General features: G+C 36.2%; 1 protein-coding gene across 1 annotated transcript in view; it reads right to left on the reverse strand.

Annotated features, from left to right (window-relative positions):
- Window positions 1-8,801: 8,801 nt before the first annotated feature.
- PRR16 (proline rich 16) overlaps window positions 8,802-21,012 on the reverse strand; it is a 152,483-nt gene continuing 140,272 nt past the window's right edge. The window contains exon 3 of the mRNA XM_027099476.1: window positions 8,802-10,043. The gene's annotated coding sequence lies outside the window, so the exon portion shown is untranslated. The remainder of the gene's footprint in view (window positions 10,044-21,012) is intronic.

The following is a 21,012-nucleotide window of genomic DNA, read 5'->3' on the forward strand; positions in this document are numbered from 1 at the left end:
CTTGAGGATATGGGGAGGGGGAATGGTAAGCTGTGACAAAGCGAGAGAGTGGCATGGACATATATACACTACCAAATGTAAAACAGATAGCTAGTGGGAAGTAGCCGCATAACACAGGGAGATCAGCTCAGTGCTGTGTGACCACCTAGAGGGGTGGGATAGGGAGGGTGGGAGGGAGGGAGACACAAGAGGGAAGAGATATGGGAACATATGTATATGTATAACTGATTCACTTTGTTATAAAGCAGAAACTAACACACCATTGTAAAGCAATTATACTCCAATAAAGGTGTAAAAAAAAAAAAAGAAGATGTGGCACATATATACAATGGAATATTACTCAGCCATAAAAAGAAACAAAATTGAGTTATATGTAGTGAGGTGGATGAACCTTGAGTCTGTCATACACAGTGAAGTAAGTCAGAAGGAGAAAAACAAATACCATATGCTAACACATATATATGAATCTAAGAAAAAAAAAATGTCATGAAGAGCCTAGGGGTAGGACGGGAATAAAGACACAGACCTACTAGAGCACAGACTTGAGGATATGGGGATGGGGAAGGGTAAGCTGTGACGAAGTGAGAGAGTGGCATGGACATATATACACTACCAAACATAGGGTGGATAGCTAGTGGGAAGCAGACGCATGGCACAAGGAGATCAGCTAGGTGGTTTGTGACCACCTAGAGGGATGGGATAGGGAGTGTGGGAGGGAGGGAGATGCAAGAGGGAAGACAGATGGGAACATATGTATATGTATAACTGATTCACTTTGTTGTAAAGCAGAAAGTAACGCACCATTGTAAAGCAGTTGTACTCCAATAAAGATGTTAAAAAAATAATAATTAAAAAAATAAAATAATAGTAATTAAAAAATAAAATAAAATAATAGTAACTATGGAAAAAAAAAGCCATGGACTCTTTGTTTACTACAGCCCTCCCAACTTCCCCTTCCTCTCCAAGAAAGCATTCTTCTTCCCTGCCATGGAGGGACCTGTACATGGCTCACCAAGGTTGCAGACCCCTAACTGCAATTCTCTGCTGAACCCAAATAAACCCATCTTTGCTGGAGGAATAACTGGCAGTCTATTTGTTTCAGGTCAATTGTTTGTTCTTCATTAATTATTGTGTATATTCTCCTGTTGAAAATGATGATTTCTAAGGGAGGCAATTTTGTGACTAAAACGGTGATCATAAGTTGTCATGCAGAAGAAGACGCCTCCCATTTTATACTATAACCAAACCACTGTTTTATCTCAAAAGCATGATTTCATTCCAGAAAATTTTAATCGCATCTTGAAAAGGAAGCCTCAACATTAACTGAAACCACACAGCAAGTACCAGTTAACAAACACAGTAGTTTTCAATGTTTTGTAAGCATAATTAAGTATCATGTTTTGCTGATTGAAATATATTTATGTTCTATCCTCATGTTTCCTAAACTAATGCTGACATCTGTACTTTTGGAAAATAATAATTACTACACGAATGGCACATTTCCAGTGAAATATACTATTACCTCCCAAATAATTGAGTAGAATTTCCTGATATGAAAAAGAACCTTTCCACATACCACTACTACTAATATCAAATAATAATAATAAAATTTAAAAACCTGTAGCATTTCTAAATGCTGTAACATTGACTGTGTGTCTTCATAAAGAAAAAATGAATCTCAATTTCCACTTTAGAGTGTGCACATGTGCACAGGAAATCACCAACAACAGGTGCTGCATACAGAATTGATTATCAGAGCAAAAAATAAGTAACCTAAACATGCAGACACAAAGAAGTGAATAGTTAAATTGTACAGGGAATTACCAGGAGATACAAGTAGCAATGTGTAAAGATCTTCAAGATTTATTCTTGAATAGAACAAATTCAGGTTGTAGAACATTATATAAATTATTATGTCATTCATAGAAATCACACACATACCAATATGCATATCGACACAATATTTTTCTATTGGTATAGGTATCATGCCAAAGGTTACAGTGGTTTCCTTTGGAGATGGGGTGGGACGGGCAAATGGGGAGTTTTTCTTATACATATTATTTTTATTTTTATGATAGTGAATTAAACATATATTTTAAAATAAAGTGAAAACTGTGTACTTCCTCATTTCATGCCTGAGTTCCTTTCCCTCAGTTTCTAAGTATTCAAAATTAAAGTGTTAAGAGTGTTTCTTTAAGGCAAATCAAAACCACAATAAGCTACCACCTCACACCAGTCAGAAAGGCTATCATCAAAAAGTCTACAAAAAACAAATGCTGGAGAGGGTGTGGAGAAAATGGAACCCTCCTACACTGCTGCTGGAAATGTAAGTTGGTACAGCCACTATGGAAAACAGTATGGAGGTTCCTCAGAAAACTAAAAATACAATTACCATATGATCCAGCAATACCAATCCTGCGCATATACCAGGACAAAACTATAATTCAAAAGGATACATGCACCCCAATGTTCATAGCAGCACTATTCACAACAGCCAAGACACAGAAACAACCAAAATGTCCATCGACAGAAGAATGGATAAAGGAGATGTGGTACATATATACAATGGAATACTACTCAGCCATAAAAAAAGAACAAAATAATGCCATTTGCAGCAACATGGATGCAACTGGAGATTATCATACTGAGTGAAGTCAGTCAGAAAGAGAAAGACAAATACCATATGATAACACTTATATGTGGAATGTAAAATATGGCACAAATGAACCGCTCTACAAAACAGAAACAGACTCACAAACATAGAAAGCAGACTTGTGTTTGCCAAGGGAGAGGGGGGAGGGGAGAAGGAGAGGGATGGACTAGGAATTTGGGGTTGGTAGATGCAAACTACTACATTTAGAATGGATAAACAACGAGGGCCTATTGTATAGCACAGGGAACTATATCCAATCTCTTCGGATAAACCATAACAGAAAAGAATATTGAAAAAGAATATGTGTGTATAACTTAGTCACTGTGCTGTACAGCAGAGATTGGCACAGCATGGTAAATCAACTCGACTTCAGTTTAAAAATAGAGTGTTTCTTTAGATTATGGTAAAATATTGCATATTTCCTTCTTGATAATCTTGCAAAGGAATTGTTAACGCACTAAATATTATTCACTTTTGTAGTCTCATCTTCATGTTTCATTAAAAAATTACTCTATATTTTATTGTCATTCAATACAGAAACAAAAAATTATTCAGAAAAATATATCAGGTTAGCAAATTGCTGATTCAATCTGTACATTAGGTAATAAAGAATAAACACTTTTGAAATATTTAAATACTTCCCTAGAAAAACTGAAGGGAGCTTACAGAACATATGTCTCCATGCTGTGCTTGGTTAAATTCATGGATTAGTTTTATTTTATGATTAAAAAGACTGAAGTAACTTGAAAAGTGTGGACTACCCTTTCTCTGATAGATGACACTGCATGCCACAATATGCTCTATTTTTCACCTCTAAATTTTAAATAATCTCAAACACATTTAGCTGTTACTGTATGTATTTGAATTGGCACAGGGCCAAAGAACGTCTCTGACTGGTTAGGCAAGTGCACACATCTGTGGGGACCTGCATTTTCTATGGGAACCCATAAATCTACTTGCTTACATATTTCCTTTTTAATTTTATGGTGTATTGGTTTCCTCTATCAAAGCCTCTGAAATACCTGGATTTTGTCACCACAACCAGTGAACAAACATCTTTTTAGCTAAAAAAAAAAAAAAAAGTAAGAAATGTTTTCTTAGAATGAACATAAAATGAGCTCCCAAACTTAGGTACCTATTAAGTAAAAAGATGTTGGACAATTCCAATACTCCTTTTTCCCCCAAAACAACTGATAAAACACTCCATTAAGGTGTGCACAAATGAGTTACTGAAATATTGTATTTACCAACACATTAGAATATCACAGCGACAAAGTGTGAAAGCCCAAGGGTCAAAATGTCCTGTGAAAATCTCTTATATCATCTATACATGCACAGTGCCTTCTGGACCAGAATCACAGTCAGTGTGATGAGATGTTCACAACAGGAGACACACAGAGGTTTTCCATGTCATTACTAATGTTGGGTATATGTTCATGGAAAGGGATAGACATGAGTATAGTAGAATCCATAAAAATTAAATGTTGACAGGATATGACTCCACTGTGTTATTTTGCTCCCAAAGATATGAGTTGAAAATCTTATTCCCTAAGGTTTGCACATAATTTAGTGTCTAAAATCTCCAACAAAAAACTCATGGCACGATGAGTCGGTGCTACATTTTTCAAGTCTTGTGGCAGAATTAGATAGTTTTGTACAACATCATTCATTCTCCCTAGCCTCTGTAATGTCAGAATACCAAGTTTATTTAAGGTGGCAATGTACCCAGCCCAGGGACTATATTCCTTAGTCCTCCTTATGCTGGTGTGGCCAGTTTGAACAACAAATATACTAAAATATCGTGTGAACATGTTTTAGCAAGTTTCCTTAAAAAGGAGGAAGTGAGCTATTTCTTAATCATGTGGCCTGGAATATGAATGTAATGCCTGGAGTTCTGGTAACTGTTTTGCAGCACAAGGACAAAGGTAATATTCTAAGGATGTCAGAGCAGAGAATTTTAAAAAGCCTGGATCCCTTTTGATTTTAGAGAGTTGTCAGGTCTGACACATATAGGCAAACCTAGTTTTATAGAAATTGGTGTCAACATATTTCTAAATGTCTGTTGTTAGTCTACCTGTAGTTGCTCAAGTCTTTATGAATTCACAGGTGTCTAGTTAAGCATTTTTTATACCTTCATTGAGAAGTATACCTTATATAAACAAAAAATGTTCCCAGTGTCATTCTTAATTTTTTATTTGTAATTCGGCTCTCTTTGATATTCATCTTGAACCCCTTTTTCTTATGGTTTGCATTCAATCAGATATACTTTAACCCATTGTTGTATTATGTAACTGTCTGCATTATTTTGTTTGGAAGTAGAAGTAAAACCTTTGTGTGGCAGGGAAGGAGTGGGATCAGCCTTGGTCTTTTCAGAAATTAAACCCACATTTGTTATATCAGATAGACTTACTATTACCTCTGTTATTTCTGTATACTTACTACTTTTACCTTTCACGGATGCTTGTTCCCTGCTTTACTAGGTAAGATCTGGCTTCCATCTCACCAGTTTTCTATGCGGTATGCTTTTTACTCTCATTGCTCCAAGCTAATTAGGTTTGTTTTCAGGTGGTCTGACATCCTATTTTCTTTCCTTTTTGCACTGCTTTTCACATGATTTTGCCCCATTTATCAACTAGTTACCTTTCAGATCTCAGGCAAAGTTTACTTCCCTCACTGAGTTAGATCCACTGGATATAGGGTCTGGGCATACCATATAACTTTCTTCATAGAATTTAGTACAGTTGTATTTTTTGTTAACTGGTGAAATTACATGTTTAATGTATTTCTCTCCAACTAGATTATAAAGTCCATCAGACTAGGATCTGTAACCTGTTTCTTCCTACTGCCCAAGACAGTTCATGTTCCAGAGTGGGCACTCAGTAAATAAAGAGAATTATCTTACCCATGTCAATAAACCTGATAATTTCGTGAATTGGGGCCAGCAAGGAGAGAGGTGCATGTAAATAACACACCTGTACTCTAAAATCAAATGTAAGAAAGCAGAGATTAACTTCACTGGCATTCTAAGTTCTAAAAATATGTATAAGTATAATAGTACTTCTCAATGGGAACTGAATATTGTTTAATAGATTTTGCAAAAGTAATACTGAATTGTGAAGATAGCAAAGCTATCCTCTTAAAGAGGATGAAAGAAGATCCAGTGATGGACGAGTGAAATTACTTGAAAAGTAAATGTAGTTAAAGTGGAAGAGACTAAATAAACTAAATCCAAGGAAAATTTTAGACTTTTTTTCTGGTCTGTGCCCCACCTTCCCTAGCCTCACTCCAACTCCCTTTATAAATTACTACGAGTTACCCTGCTGAATAGCAGGCCTGATAATGTCACAACTTTGCAAAATCTTTTGGACACTCTGCACAGACTACAGTAGATATAGTACTGCTTATTGCTAAGAATACTCATAAAATGAAGAACTGTAATTTTTTATCATTTATTCTTGATGGATTTTGTTGTTAGATGTTTGGAGAACAGTTGACTTTCCTATTTATGAACTTAAATAATTCACAGCTTGAAGCAATCAGCATGGGTTTTAAAAGAATTTGAATGAGTCCAGGTATCCATACTTCAATGCCTCATATCCCACCGGACCCGGCAAGTTGATTCCTAGCTGAGTTATTTTCATGTACAATGTCTTAATTTTAATGGGTTCAAAGCATGCGTAACAAACTAATTTTCTTCATCATGTTACAGGATACTCTAAGTACTACCAAGAGAGATTGCAGAGAGTAAATCAGTTTAAGTGTGAAGAACAATATAATGGGAATTTGGTTTCAGATCATAGCTTGGGAATAAACCTAAAGACCTAGTTTAATTTGTTGAACATAATTTGTTTGTGGGGTTTCCAGTGTAAGATGGTGACTTAGGAGGATCTTGGACTCATCTCTTTCCACAAACACACCGAATCTTTAGCTATATATTGAAAATTTTCCTCTGAAGAAAACCTAAAAACCGAGCAACTCATTTGCACCAGGCTAATGAGAGGAAGCCCACAGTGAAGCCGGTGGGAGAGGATGGAACACAGTGTTCACCATAAACCCCCCATGCAGTGCAGAGACCCACAGTCTGGAGGCAACTCAACCATGAGCTCCCTGAGGAGCAAAGGGTTTGAACCCCACATAGAGCACCTCAACTTTTAAGACTTGTGCCTGAGAAACGAGGCCCCAAAACATCTAGCTTTGAAAACGATGACCGCGAGACCCACAAACTGAGGAACGCTCTTAAAGGGCTCTCTGACTCACCTGCCCCAGGGCGCCCAACGCAGAGGCAGCCGATCCAGAAGCTCGGAGACTTTTAAGTGAATGAGGCTTAAAGCATCGGCCTAGGGAGCAGGCATCTAAATTCACATCCCGGCTCGCTGGCAGGTGCCATCTGTGTTGTTTTCTTCCCCCAGCAGGAGCCACTTATATGCTCCGCCCCTGGCTCCTTTTAACCGGCAGACTCCATCTTTTTTTTTTTCTCCCCAATTCTAAGCCTTTTTTTTCCTTTCTTTTCTGCCTGTGGGCGCCGTCTATACACTGCGCCTCTGCCTCCCTCCAGAGCACCAGTATCTCTCTGAGGAGAGGTTTTACACGTCTAGTGCCCTAGGTTTGGGGGGGCTGCTGCTCAGGGAACGCCCCTTAATTGCCTGGCTCTGGAGGCTGGGGGACTTGTGATCCTGGGCCCTATGGGATTGTAACAATCAGAGAGTCATTTCTTGTCAGACCTCACCCCCAGGGCACTGCACAAAGACCAGACTGAAACACACCCCCAGTCTTTCTGAGAAAGGGGCCTACTTACTTGTCCTGGAGCTTCGGCTTGAGGCGCAGGCTTCTGGTCCGGCACACAGTTTAGGGGTCTAGGAAGGGCCTGGGGGTAGGTGGGTGGGTATAGAGGCTGGTACTTGCAGTCTTTTCTCTTTCCTTCCCCCTCACTCCATCTCACTGGTGTGTCCCAGAAAGGAGTTTATTGTCTCCTTGTCTGACAACCCAATGTTTGCGGCTGCTGCCAGGGAACGCTTCTACATTGCCTGGCTCTGGTGGCCAGTAGGGCTTGTGCTTATGGGTCCCACAGGACTTGAACCAAGGGAGAACAAGTCCTTAAAGGGCTACTCCCCCCCCTCCAACCCCGGCACAGCAAGAGGAAACAGACCCAGGAGATCAGTCTTTCTATGAAAGAAACCTGTTAACTGATTAGCATAGCTGCAGCCTGAGGGTCTCTAATTAAAACACTCATCAAAAGGCTGAGTGCATCTTTTCCAAAGACCTCAGAGGGCTGGCACTATCTTCCTGCTCTCCCCTGGCCACACTCCAGAGCATCACAAACATAACTATAGTTAATACTACTCTATTGCATATTTGAAAGTTGCTAGGAGAAGGGGTATTGAAAGTTCTCATCACAAGAAAAAAAATGTGTAACTGTGTTTGCTAACAAATGTGACCTGGACTTATCGTGGTAACTATTTTGCAATATATACAAATATCAAGTCATTACATTTGTACATCTGAAATTAACATAATGGTGTCAATTATACTCCAGTTAAGAAAAGCATAATTTGTTGGAGCTGGGCACTACTTACTGGTGGTAGCAATGACCATAAATACAGGCTCCAGCTGATGAGTCTCAAGTAAGGGTGAGAACTTTGTGGGCACTCAATAAGCCCTTGTTGACTGAGAATTCTGTTTTTGCTCCAGTAGGATTGCCTAGTCTTTTTTATATACACTGATGGAAGTTCTCAGCAGATCTCTGGGTGAGACTGAGGACTCATTAGGTATGATTAATGGCCTAAAAAAAAAAATCTAATTTTTATCTTTTAGAGCAGATTTCCAAGAAGGAAACTTAGAGGAAATTCTTATTGATATAATACTCAAATTTTCTGTTTTGAATGTCCCCAATATATTAAAACTAACTGCAGATACTTAGCATAACTAGAATATTAAAATAACTCTTGACAAGAAGGTTCTAGTGAAAAATATATCACTTCTTCTTCAGAGTTTAAGGAATAGAAAGCACAATTTTATACCACAAAAATATTTGAAATTCAGTCTTCCATTAGTTCTGAATTAGTATGATAAAAGCTTGCCAATGACCAAAGAAAATGTCTTCCAGATAATGAAAACCAAATCAAATAAGCAACTACAAATAATACAAACAACACATTTATTTAGAAAAATAAACTGAAAATGCTGTTTGTCTAGTACATTTTCCCATGAAGCATAGATAAATGGCTATAAAAATCTCTTATGTCAAATACAAATTACAAATGGTTTTGTTAATTAAGAGAACAAATAGATGTTCAACACAGATGTTTAGTGTACAGTTCACTGTATTTGACTTCTTGGCTGTTAATGATATAAAATGATCCTCACTAAAAAAACCTTTTGAACCCTTTTTCATTCATTTGACCACACTGATTTTTTTTCATTATTATTTTGTAGTTGTTCTTTAATCTGAGACAAGTCCATTTTTTATTAGATAACTGATTTTTAATAGAAGAAAGAGAAATCAATGTCTGGAGAATTCTTAAATGTTTCCTTTTTGGACTCCTGCAAGAAACTTTGTTGTGGTCTCAAAACTCATGGGACCATCTGTGCAAATAACAGCACACATCATTACCCTGAATGGAAGTGACAGTGCAAATAGTAGAAGTTCATTGAGAAGTAATCAGCAAGAACTGGCCCCTCCTCTCTCAACCAATATGGGGTGAAGGATTGAATGCAGAAAATTTTCAAGCAATTGACAATACTCTTATTCTGTTATGGCTTTGAATGTGTACAGAAGATGGCAAACGTCCTCTTTGCAAACAGCAACATTCTGTTCTAATACTGTTCATTGCTGCAGTGTTCCTTCATTTGTTCAGTTTTGTTTATTTGTTTTGTTTTTGTCTACATATTTTGAAATGCTGAGTAGTTCTGGCTACAGATACCTATTTCTATACTTCCACCTTCCCAAATGATAAATTATAATTTACTGGCTGAATTACTGAATATAAATTTTTTGGTGTTCACATCTGGGACTAATTTCAATGGTAAAATAAGATGGATTTTTTTGTTTGCTTTTTGGTTTTTTGTAGGTTTGCTTCTTCAGTCCTTTTCATCTTTTTTTTTTTTTTTTTTAATCTTCTTGGTAATATCTGAGTAAAGAGATTTAAGGCTGTGGCTTTTTTTGCCCCCAGGGCTCTGCTCATGGCTGTCAGACTAGAGGCAGATGGTTTTATGTAGACCATATCAGTGATCATTTGTGCTCCAAGTTGAGGGGTTTGCTGCTCCAAGATGGACAGGTTTCTGGTTACTTCAAAATTAGATCTGGCCTCAAGAAGTCATAATGATGAATCTGAAGTGACAAAAATGAACTGACATGCCTCCAAATAAAGGTATTCCTTCCAACCTGAAGGAGCTGTTAGAAAAAAGAAAACAAAAGACAAAAGATCAGTTTAAACAGCAAGTATAGTTTAACAAAAACACATAAAAACTAAGAATGAAGAAATCATTTGTTAATAGTATGCATAATTTAAAATTCTGTGAATTATCAACAATTTTACTTTAAATGTATAAACATATTTTGAACATATATTCCATTTAAATTTTATATATAAAAAAACTTTGATAACTTAGTCATCAAAATTTAGTAGTAGCATGCTTATATTTCAAATGAAAGATCTTCTCTTATCTCTGACAGTTTTTAAAACTTCAGATAAATTTTTCCATTTATAAATATGCCAAGTTTTCAAACTATTTCATAAATTTTGACTATAAACTTTTAAATATTTATCACCCTCAAAAAAGTTATCAAGAAATCATATTTTTTAAGGTAGAACCTTCATTTTAAAAACAAAGGAAAAGTATTTTCAAAACATTTTACCTAATGTAATGTTTCATTGCAATTTATATAGTCTAAATGTATTATCAAATTGCCAAAAAGACACCATTTTCCATGATGCAGCAAAAGTGCCCGAGAATTAGTCTTCTTTTACTTTATACTTATCTGCAGTACTTTCAAATTAGCACCTTAAAATAACTTATATCCACATTTGTAATTAATGAATACATTTTTCTGAAAACAATAGGAAATGAAACCTAGCCATAATTTTCACTCTGCCCACCTGACATCAAACATGCTTAGCACAAGTCAGCTCTATCCACCACCAGTCCCTCCCATCAGAAACTTACACAAGCCTCTTAGATAGCCTCATCCACCAGAGGGCAGACAGCAGAAGCAAGAAGAACTACAATCCTGCAGCCTGTGGAACAAAAACCACATTCACAGAAAGATAGACAAGATGAAAAGGCAGAGGGCTATGTACCAGATGAAGAAACAAGATAAAACCACAGAAAAACAACTAAATGAAGTGGAGATAGGTGACCTTTCAGAAAAAAAATTCAGAATAATGACAGTAAAGATGATCCAGGACCTCGGAAAAACAATGGAGGCAAAGATTGAGAAGATGCAAGAAATGTTTAACAAAGACCTAGAAGAATTAAAGAACATACAAACAGAGATGAACAATACAATAACTGAAATGAAAACTACACTAGAAGGAATCAATAGCAGAATAACTGAGGCAGAAGAACGGATGGATAAGTGACCTGGAAGACAGAATGGTGGAATTCACTGCTGTGGAACAGACTAAAGAAAAAAGAATGAGAAAAAATGAAGACAGCCTAAGAGACCTCTGGGACAACACTAAATGCAACAACATCCACATTATAGGGATCCCAGAAGGAGAAGAGAGAGAGAAAGGACGAGAGAAAATATTTTAGGAGATTATACTTGAAAACTTCCCTAACATGGGAAAGGAAATAGCCACCCAAGTCCAGGAAGCACAGAGAGTCCCATACAGGATAAACACAAGGAGAAACACACCCAGACACACAGTAATCAAATTGGCAAAAATTAAAGACAAAGAAAAATTATTGAAAGCAACAAGGGAAAAATGACAAATAACATACAAGGGAACTCCCATAAGGATAACAGCTGATTTCTCAGCAGAAACCCTATAAGCCAGAAAGGAGTGGCATGGTATACTTAAAGAGATGAAAGGGAAGAATCTACAACCAAGATTACTCTACCCTGCAAGGATCTCATTCAGATTTGACAGAGAAATCAAAAGCTTTACAGACAAGCAAAAGCTAAGAGAATTCAGCACCACCAAACCAGCTCTACAACAAATGCTAAAGGAACTTCTGTAAGTGGAAGACACAAGAGAAGAAAAGGACCTACAAAAACAAACCCAAAACAATTAAGAAAATGGTCATAGGAACACACATATCGATAATTACCTTAAACGTGAATGGATTAAATGCTCCAACCAAAATATACAGGCTTGCTGAATGGATATAAGAACAAGACCCATATATATGCTGTCTACAAGAGACCCACTTCAGACCTAGGGACACATACAGACTGAAAGTGAGGGGATGGAAAAAGATATTCTATGCCAATGGAAATCAAAAGAAAGCTGGAGTAGCAATACTCAGATTAGATAAAATAGACTATTAAAAAAAGAATGTTACAAGAGACAAGGAAGGACACTACATAATGATCAAGGGGTCAGTCCAAGAAGAAGATAAAACAATTATAAATATATATGCACCCAACATAGGAGCACCTCAATACATAAGGTAACTACTAACAGCTATAAAAGAGGAAATCGACAGTAACACAATAATAGTGGGGGACATTAACACCTCACTTACACCAATGGACAGATCATCCAAAATGAAAATAAATAAGGAAACACAGCTTTAAATGACACAATAGACCAGATAGATTTAATTGATATTTATTGGACATTCCATCCAAAAAGAGCAGATTACACTTTCTTCTCAAGTGAGCATGGAACATTCTCCAGGATAGATCACATCTTGGGTCAGAAATCAAGCCTCAGTAAATTTAAGAAAACTGAAATCATATCAAGCATCTTTTCTGACCATAACGCTATGAGATTAGAAATGAATTACAGGGAAAAAAACGTAAAGAACACAAACACATGGAGGCTAAACAATACATTACTAAATAACCAAGAAATAACTGAAGAAATCAAAGAGGAAATCAAAAAAAACCTAGAGACAGATGACAATGAAAACATGATGATCCAAAACCTATGGGATGCAGCAAAAGCAGTTAAAAGAGGGAGGTTTATAGCAATACAATCCTACCTTAAGAAACAAGAAACATCTCAAATAAACAACCTAACCTTACATCTAAAGCAATTAGAGAAAGAAGAACAAAAAAACCCAAAGTTAGCAGAAGAAAAGAAATCATAAAGATCAGGTCAGAAATAAATGAAAAAGATATGAAATAAATGATAGCAAAGATGAATTAAACTAAAAGCTGGTTCTTTGAGAAGATAAACAAAATTGACAAACCATTAGCCAGACATATCAGGAAAAATAGGGAGAAGTCTCAAATCAATAGAATTAGAAATGAAAAAGGAGAAGTAACAAATGACACTGCAGAAATACAAAGGATCATGAGAGATTACCAGAAGCAACTACATGCCAATAAAATGGACAACCTGGAAAATATGGATAAATTCTTAGAAATGCACAACCTTCCAAGACTGAACCAGGAAGAAGTTTTAAAAATGAACAGACCGATCACAAGCACTGAAATTGAAAGTGTGATTAAAAATCTTCCAAGAAACAAAAGCCCAGGACCAGATGGCTTCACAGGCGAATTCTATCAAACATTTAGAGAAGAGTTAACACCCATCCTTTTCAAACTCTTCCATAATATAGCAGAGAGAGGAACACTCCCAAACTCATTCTATGAGGCCACCATCACCCTGATACCAAAACCAGAAAAAGATGTCACAAAGAAAGAAAGCTACAGGCCAATATCACTGATGAACATAGATGCAAAACTCCTCAACAAAATACTAGCAAACAGAATTCAACATCACATTAAAAGGATCATACATTTTGATCAAGTGGGGTTTATCCAGGGAAAGCAAGGATTCTTCAACATACGCAAATCAATCAAGGTGATACACCATATTAACAAATTGAAGGAAAAAAAACATATGATCATCTCAATCGATGCAGAGAAATATTTTGACAAAATTCAACACCCATTTATGATAAAAACCCTCCAGAAAGTACGTATAGAGGGAACTTTCCTCAACACAATAAAGGCCACATATGACAAGCCCAGAACCAATATCGTCCTCAATGGTGAAAAACTGAAAACATTTCCACTAAGATCAGGAAAAAGACAAGGTTGCCCACTCTCACCACTATTATTCAACACAGTTTTGGAAGTTTTAGCCACAGCAATCAGAGAAGAAAAAGAAATAAAAGGAATCCAAATCAGAAAAGAAGTATAACTTACTGTTTGCAGATGACATGATAGTATACATAGAGAATCCTAAAGATGTTACCAGAAAACTACTAGAGCTAATCAATGAATTTGGTAAAGTAACAGGATACAAAATTAATGCCCAGAAACCTCTTGCATTCATATACACTTATGATGAAAAATCTGAAAGTGAAATTAATAAAACACTCCCATTTACCATTGCAACAAAAAGAATAAAATATCTAGGAATAAACCTACCTAAGGAGACAAAAGAACTGTATGCAGAAAATTGTAAGACACTGATGAAAGAAATTAAAGTTGATACAAATAGATGGAGAGATATACCATGTTCTTGGATTGGAAGAATCAACATTGTGAAAATGACTCTGCTACCCATAGCAATCTACAGATTCAATGAAATCCCTATCAACTTACCACTGGCATTTTTCACAGAACTAGAACAAAAAATTTCATAATTTGTGTGAAAACAGAAAAGACCTCAACTAGCCAAAGCAATTCTGAGAAAGAGAAACGGAGCTGGAGGAATCAGGCTCCCTGACTTCAGACTATATTACAAAACTACAGTAATCAAGACAGTATGGTTCTGGCATAAAAACAGAAAGATAGATCAATGGAACAGGATAGAAAGCCCAGAAATAAACCCACACACATATGGTCACCTTTTCTTTGATAAAGGAGGCAAGAATATACAGTGGAGAAAAGACAGCCTCTTCAGTAAGTGGTGCTGGGAAAACTGGACAGCTACATGTAAGAGAATAAAATTAGAACACTCCCTAACACCATACACAAAAATAAACTCAAAATGGATTAAAGACCTAAATGTAAGGCCAGACACTATCCAACTCTTAGAGGAAAACATAGGCAGAACACTCTATGACATAAATCACAGCAAGATCCTTTTTGACCCACCTCCTAGAGAAATGGAAATAAAAACAAAAATAAACAAATGGGACCTAATGAAACTTCAAAGCTTTTGCACAGCAAATGAAACCATAAACAAGACAAAATCACAACCCTCAGAAAGGGAGAAAATATTTGCAAATGAAGCAACTGACAAAAGATTAATCTCCAAAATTCACAAGCAGCTCATGCAGCTCAATATCAAAAAAACCAAACAGCACAATCTAAAAATGGGCAGAAGACCTAAATAGACATTTTTCCAAAGAAGATATACCGATTGCCAACAAACACATGAAAGAATGCTCAGCATCATTAATCATTAGAGAAATGCAAATCAAAACTACAATGAGATATCATCTCACACCAGTCAGAATGGCCATTATAAAAAATCTACAAACAATAAATGCTGGAGATGGTGTGGAGAAAAGGGAACCCTCTTGCCCCGTTGGTGGGAATATAAATTGATACAGCCACTATGGAGAACAGTATGGAGCTTCCTTAAAAAACTACAAATAGAAGTACCATATGACCCAGCAATCCCACTACTGGGCATATACCCTGAGAAAACCATAATTCAAAAAGAGTCATGTACCACAGTGTTCTTTGCAGCACTATTTACAATAGCCAGGACATGGAAGCAACCTAAGTGTCCATCAACAGATGAATGGATAAAGAAGATATGGCACATATATACAATGTAATATTACTCAGCCATAAAAAGAAACGAAACTGAGTTATTTGTAGTGAGGTGGATGGACCTAGAGTTTGTCATACAGAGTGAAGTATGTCAGAAAGAGAAAAACAAATACTGTATGCTAACACATATATATGGAATCTAAAAAGAAGAAAATGGTCATGAAGAACCTAGGGGCCAGACGGGAATAAAGATGCAGACCTACTAGATAATGGACTTGAGGATATGGGGTGGAGTTAGTGTAAGCTGTTACAAAATAAGAGAGTGGCATGTACATATATACACTACCAAATGTAAAATAGAAAGCTAGTGTGAAGCAGCTGCATAGCACAGGGAGAGCCGCTTGGTGCTTTGCGACCACCTAGAGGGGTGGGATAAGGAGGGTAGGAGGGAGACACAAGAAGGAAGAGATATGGGGACATATGTATACGTATAACTGATTCACTTTGTTATAAAGCAGAAACTAACACAACTTTGTAAAGCCATTATACCCCAATAAAGACGTTAAAAAATTGAAAAAAAAATTTAGTAGAACCAAAAAAAATGATACAAATGAACTTATTTACAAAGCAGAAACAGATTTACAGATATCAAAAACAAACTTGTTACAAAAGGGGAAACGTTGAGGGGAGGGATAAATAAGGAACTTGAGATTAACATACACACACTACTGTATATAAGAATAGATAACTAACAATGACCTACTGTATAGCACAGGGAACTCTACTAAATATTCTGTGATAACCTATATGAGAAAAGAATCTGAAAAAGAATGAATATATGTATATGTATAAGTGAATCACTTTGCTGTACACCTGAAACTAACACAATATTTTAAATCAACCATACTCCAGTAAAATTTTTTTAAAAATGGAATAGACATTAGTATGTACCTCCTAGAACTGATGAAGAAAATAAATGAGAACATAGTTAAAAATGATTTTACAATGTTTACACGTTTCCTTTTTACAAAGAGAGTCATTGAACCAACACATTTTTGGAATAGATAATTCCACAGGAGAACTGCCATCATTATGTGCCCCATCTCCCACTGGCGGAGGACGCCACAGTAGTGGATTCATCAGGAAATAAAACCAGAGTCAAAATAAGTTCCTTGCTCTCTTCCTTTATTAACAATATCAGCATTGGCCATTTTGGTAACCAAAGGGTTATACTTTCTAATATGTAATTACTTTAGGACAACAAATTGCATGGTAAAAAATATAGAAGTGTAAACAAATGCTAAAAGAACCAATTTAGAAAAAGTCAGCAGGATACAGTCTTTTTCTGTGAACATAGAAAAGCACACTAAATGAGGATATTCACTTCATAATCTGAGGAAGTGGCGGGGGGGATTCAACTATGAAACGTGGATGTTTACTTACCCTGGCTCCCCTTAATCTTCAGTAATGGTGTTCAGAGGATAGTTTTGTTTTTGTGTTTTTGTTTTATTTTGTTTCTGAAAAATCTCTGCTTTCATAATGTTTTCATTAGCCTAGGCTAAACAGCAATTTTACTCATGCTAATGATTGTGAATTGTTTTCTCTAAAGCCAAAAGTGTTTTAAAACCCCCTTCTTCCTAAATCCCTTTTCTCCTGCCCCTCCTTTGAATTTCCTTTTTTATTCACTGACATGCTGCTTGGGGAAACAGTTGCAGCCAGATTGGAGAGCACTGTGAAATGAATGGCTGTGATATTTATCCCTCTTTTTGGCAAAACTCCTTTTTGTAACTGCATTAAAGCCTGCCGAATCTAATGTTAACACGTGCACATTTTACTGAGTTCCACTGGAAATGAGGTATGCTGGAAAAATGGCATGATTTTTTCATGGTGGAACGAAACTATCTTCAATCAAAACAAAATTAAAATGCTAACATTGCTCCCTCCTCCTTGCTTAAACATTCTGTCAAATCACATTCATTTTAGGTTTTTAATTTATTACATGAAACAAGTGATGCCAATACTTCCCTCTCTAATATGCACTGATGTTTTTCAACAATTAAATTGTCTAGACAAGTAATAAAATGCTGCTCTTATCTTTATGGAATGACATTTCTTTCTTCTGGCTTTTAAATAAATGATAGGATGCCTTCTGTGAAACAGCAAGTGGGAGTTTATGGGTTGCATTTTTATTAACCTAATATAATCAGTTAACTAGTCTTCTTTCCCCAAGCAAAGGTAGGGTTAGAAGTCAAGGACAAGGAGGTTAGACATTACAAATCTGCTGAATAAAGCAATTTTATAGTCCTTTTAAGTCTGAAAAGGAAATCAGAAGTCTCTTGAGTTATTAACATCTCTGAAGTTACTAGACTCTGAAAAACCTCTAGTTGCCCATGCCCACGGATTATTTCTAGTTTCCATTTCCTTTTTTACAACATGGTACTCAAAAGGAATTAGAAGTAAAGCAAAATAAAATATATTCTACTTAAATGTTATTTTTCTTCTTCCAAAATGCTTTGCTTTTTAGGCACACATGACTGAATAATATAAGCTCAAGGATGGGAAAAACGTCTTGCATCAATTACAATAAAATGCTATTTCTGGAAAGTCTTTGTAAAATGCAGCATATGGATGGTCTCCTAAAATTGTTCTGTTTAACTTGAAAGGAGTAACACAATGTTACAAGTTTAATTGGCAGGTGTCTAGGATATTTTTTACTTAACCTGAGAAAGGGTCAATTTCCTATCACCTTTACTTCAATCTTGCCACCACTGTGAACTAGAAAATATGAGTATCCATATGTATACACCCACATTACCAAGAGAAAACAGATGATTCTTTGTAAATTAGACAAGTAACTGAATAATAAGCAGTCTTCACTGCTGTTAAACTTGGAATTAATTGGAAAGAGGTCCCAGGTACCCTAACAATATTTGCCATGATACTTCGCAAATGCAATTCAATGAAATAGCCCTTCAACTCCAAGAAGTAAACTATACTATAAAAGTACCACTATTGTATTATATTCAGAATTCAGTAACTCCTTCAATAATGGCTAAACCAAAGATAGTCTCAGTGTTTGGCTCTCAAGGCACTTTTTGTTCAGGTGATATCTAATATATTCTACTTTAATATTCCCTCTTTTACTTCAGGAAAAATGTACGAACAATATGTATGATTTCTACATTTTCAATTCTGCATTATCAGTGGACTTCTAACTTTAATAGAGTCCCAAAAGCCAGTGTGCTTCTGGATAAACTGGATTCAGGGGGGTATAATCTTAAAAAGGCATCATGGTATGTACAATAAAAACCTAGAGGCTTGGGGCCATTTAGTGTGAATAAAAACAGCCATGTACATTTCAAGAGCCTCCAGGTTCATCTCTATTAAAATATATGCAATATTTCATATGCTTGGCAGAAGTAACATTCTGGTCCAGATAATTATTTCTTAACGGGCCGGGGACTGTGCTGTGCATTGTAAGCTATTCAGCATCATCCCTGGACTCAGGGTCATTCAGTGTCTTAAATGAAAAGTTGAATGGTGTTACTTTGTTCATTCATTTGCCTTAAAACTTGTGAACTCCTACCCTTCTGCAATTATCTGCAATTCAGCTACTGTATATTCCTTCAATAACAGCGATAAGAATTGTGGTTAAAGAAATAGAGTAACATTTGTTCTACGCAAGAACAATGTTCTATACTCCTAATAATAGTATTTTAGAAAGCTAAAGTGCAGGTTACAATTTTTAAGAGCTGATAGCAAAATTTTCATTTAATTCCCTGCATGAATTCATCATCTCTCTATTATTTAGCTTGGCCAACAAAGACAATGTTTGCCCGTGATGGTCCAGTACTGAGCAAAATCTTAAATTTACATAGTGTTGTCAATCTCATTACAGAAACATTTACTGGAAATGTTCATAGGTACATGACCTGCTCAATGTGCTTGGAAAACAAAGGTGATAAGATATTAAATGAAGTGCCAAACGATTTTTGAACAGAAATTAGAGAAAATAACCTCTGCCTGAAAGAACTGGAAAAGACTTTGAAGCCAGTTTCCTTATGAAAGATGAATAAGATTTCAACAAGAGAGGGAACATTATTCAAGCAAAGCGGAGCAGAGTCAGAAAAGCATATATCCAGGGATGATGAGAAATCAATGCAGTTAGAGCCTAGCCTCCAGAGAGGGTAGCAGTAGCAGGAGACAAGGCCAGAAAGGGGGGCGTTAGCATGGAGGTAACAGGGAGACCTTCAAAGTTTTTAACTGAAATGTGACCTGGTCAGATTCACAGTTTAGAAAGATGGCTTAGAAAGATGGCTCTGCAGCTGTATGAAGAATGAAATGGAGTAGAGAGGACCTGAAATCAGGGATAGCAGTTAGCAGTCTATAAAGGCAATATTTAATTAAAAGAGAGTGAGATATTGAGCTGAAAAAAATAGCATGAGGGATTGAGAAAAGGGAAGGGACTCAAACAAAATTTAGGATGTAGAATGAATAGAACTGCAAAATAATTGGAGTAGAAAGGGAAGAGATGAGGGAGATTTTCCGTTATTGTTTCTGGTGTGGTGACTTGGATGGATAGTAATATCATTTCCTGAGACAGGACAAGAGACAAGGAACAGATCTTAAGGAAATACATTATTAACTGTAGAGGGTATACTATCATCCTAAACACCAAAGCAATGTGTATCACAAAGGATATTTAACATATTCAAGTGTAAATTATAGAAATGTTGGTTAAAGTGGGAAATCTGGTTTCTTAAATCACAAGCTCTCCAAAAGAAACTTTGCTTTGTCGATACTATTTCTATTAATTAAAGAGGATTCAATTGGGAATCTTTAAACTTCATTTCCATAAATGTCATGTCTTAATACAGTAAGGTTAGAGAATGTGCTGAGAAACAGTGCTTGAAAGAGCAGTTTGGCTCACTGGAGGGAAGAACACTGCTGATTAATACACTAGAATTCTTTGGCATTCTAAATAAATTTAGTGGCTGGCTTTGTCAGGTCATAAATCCCTTAGACAATTAGATAAATGGTATGGGCTTACCCCTTCAAAATATGCAGATGTACACCTACATAATATTTTGCTTATGATTTCAAGATTCATAGACACTCTTGCATTGCACGGAATTCAGCTTAAGAGCTCTTGAATTAGAGTTGTACAAATTTAATTATAGTAGGTGTTATTTTTTGAAAAATCAAATATATATTTTGAGGTATATCATTGGCACTAATAGGGAGTATTCTTCATTCTAAATAAACTCATATAGTTCAGGGTTGTACAACTCAGTACTATTGACATTTGGGCTGGATAATTCTTTGTTGGGGACAGGGAAGGGGAAACTGGCAGGTGTATTGTAGAATGGTTAACATCACCTTGGCCTCTACCGACTAAGTGCCATTAGCAACCCCTAGTTCTGACAACCACAAATGACTTCAGACATTGTCAAATGTCTACTGGGAGGCACATTTTCTCCATTTGAGAACCATAGAAATAGATAATGAC

This window comes from Aethalodelphis obliquidens, unplaced genomic scaffold (assembly GCF_003676395.1).
Source record: "Aethalodelphis obliquidens isolate GAN/ISIS:26980383/991018 unplaced genomic scaffold, ASM367639v1 scaffold4, whole genome shotgun sequence".
In the NCBI taxonomy this organism is placed as follows: Eukaryota; Metazoa; Chordata; class Mammalia; order Artiodactyla; family Delphinidae; genus Aethalodelphis; species Aethalodelphis obliquidens.